Genomic DNA, 2,245 nt, shown 5'->3' with positions numbered 1-2,245 from the left:
GATCTTAAAGCATTGTTTTTATCAAGACAATAAAGGAGAAAAACCTGTGACTGAGGAGTCTGGCTCCATCCCCAAATCCTGTGTGGAATCCTTGGGCCCAACTATAAGCAATTACCAAGCTTTGCCTGACAGGCCTCATGAGTGAAAGCTGCTTTCCCCTCACCAGATTTGGTGCACATTACACTGCAATTTTCTGAAGAAAGTTGTAGTCAAGGACTCAGATTTCCCTCACCCCACTCATCAGCATCCTCATAGGCATATGGGCATTCCTAGCCCTGACCACCTATTTTGAGGCCTCCTTCTCAGTGCCCGTGGCTGAGGCACTCTATTTCAACTCAATACCTTCCAACCTCTACCCCTTCCTCCTTTCCTACCTTCAGCCCATGGTCCATGAAGAGACAAGAGCCTTTTGTTAAGTCTCTCCTCAGAGACAGCTACCCCTTTCTGCGCTGCATCCCTCAGACCCTCTCCTGCCATTCTATGAAGAAAAGCAAAATAGCAGGGAGCCAGAGCTTCCTTTAACCTCTTGCATTATTCACTGTCACAGTAAGTGAATAAAGGCTTGATTAGTACTTTCAGTCTTTCTGTCCAATTGACCACCTCAATACCTATTTTGTTGATAATTGTTGCAGAAAAAAGCACTTGAAAAATTCGGCAGTCATGCATGATAAAAACATTCAGCAAACTTGGATCAAAAGGGACTTTTTTTCCCCACTCTGATAATAGACATCAATAAAAATAATACAGCTAGGGTGGGGGTCGGCGCGGAGATTCAGTCATGAAGTCGGGATAGGGACTTCTCCCGCAGTGACGTGGCTGGCGAGCCTATTTGTGTTGTGGTGTCAGGCTTCCAGGTGACTTTACGGCGAGATGCTGCTCTCCATAGGGATGCTCATGCTGTTGGCTACACAAGTCTATACCATCTTGACTGTCCAGCTCTTTGCATTCCTAAACCTACTGCCTGTAGAAGCGGACATTTTAGCATATAATTTTGAAAACGCATCTCAGACATTGATGACCTTCCAGCAAGATTTGGTTATAGACTTCCAGCTGAAGGTTTAAAGAGTTTTTTGATTAACTCAAACCCAGAGAATGCCTGTGAACCCACAGTGCCTCCACCACTAAGAGGCAATTCATCTGGCACTTTCATCGTGTTAATTAGAAGACTTGATTGTAATTTTGATGAAAAGGTTTTAAATGCACAGAGAGCAGGATACAAAGCAGCCATAGTTCACAATGTTGATTCTGATGACCTCATTAACATGGGATCCAATGACAGTAAATACAGATCACCAAATTTGTCCAGGATAGACATAGAGCTAGAAGAAACTGACTTCGTAAAGATCAACTTAAGAAACTCCCTATACATAAATTCAAAAAAGGAGAAGAGTATGATGTATGTGCCATTTATTTGGATGAATATGAAGCTGGAGACAAGCTCAGAATCCTTCCGTGTTCCCATGCTTATCATTGCAAGTGTGTAGATCCTTGGCTAACTAAAACCAAAAAAACCTATCCAGTCTGCAAGCAAAAAGTTGTTCCTTCTCAAGGCGATTCAGACTCTGACACAGATAGTAGTCAAGAAGAAAATGAAGTGTCAGAACATACCCCTTTATTCAGACTTTTGACTTCTGTCAGCACCCAGTTATTTGGGGCTTTGTCGAAATCCTGCTCATATCAGAACATGACAGAATCTTCAGACTATGAGGAAGATGACAATGAAGATACTGACAGTAGTGATGCAGAAAATGAAATTAATGAACATAGTGTTGTGGCCCAACTGCAGCCTAATGGTGAACAGGATTACAACATAGCAAACACTGTTTGACCTTCAGAGGGTATTGGGTTATTTCCCTTTAAAATGTTTATTTAGGCATATAGATTTTTTGCTCCCTTCAGAGATTTCTGTAGAAATAACCTATTTTTTAGTATTCTACATGTTAATCAGATTACTGAAACAGGTTTTTTTTGACCTGATATTTATCTGCAGGAGTGTACTTCGTTTTACTAATAACTAACACAGACTGGTGCTGTAACTCAAGTATCAAATCAACTCTTCTTTTGGAATAAAATATAGCCAAAACATTAAAAAAAAATTCCTCAGTGTAGCTTACAATTAAGACCTAGATCACAGTATGCAAATGTTTCATGTTTTTACACACAAGGTCAGTGCTGTGGCCACCTAGCATGAGCTAAGCCAACTCCCATCTCCATAAAGTTACCTAGAGTTGTTGAGCTGGAATAT

The 2,245-nt window shown here is 41.0% G+C and overlaps 1 pseudogene; it reads left to right on the top strand.

Annotated features, from left to right (window-relative positions):
- Positions 1–870: 870 nt before the first annotated feature.
- On the top strand, positions 871–1,828 carry LOC112067105 (E3 ubiquitin-protein ligase RNF13-like; annotated as a pseudogene).
- Positions 1,829–2,245: the final 417 nt, after the last annotated feature.

The sequence above is a fragment of the Physeter macrocephalus genome, chromosome 20, assembly GCF_002837175.3.
Source record: "Physeter macrocephalus isolate SW-GA chromosome 20, ASM283717v5, whole genome shotgun sequence".
Taxonomy (NCBI): Eukaryota; Metazoa; Chordata; class Mammalia; order Artiodactyla; family Physeteridae; genus Physeter; species Physeter macrocephalus.
The sequence above is the reverse complement of the archived record's forward strand: the minus strand, read 5'-3'. Positions and strand labels throughout refer to the sequence as shown.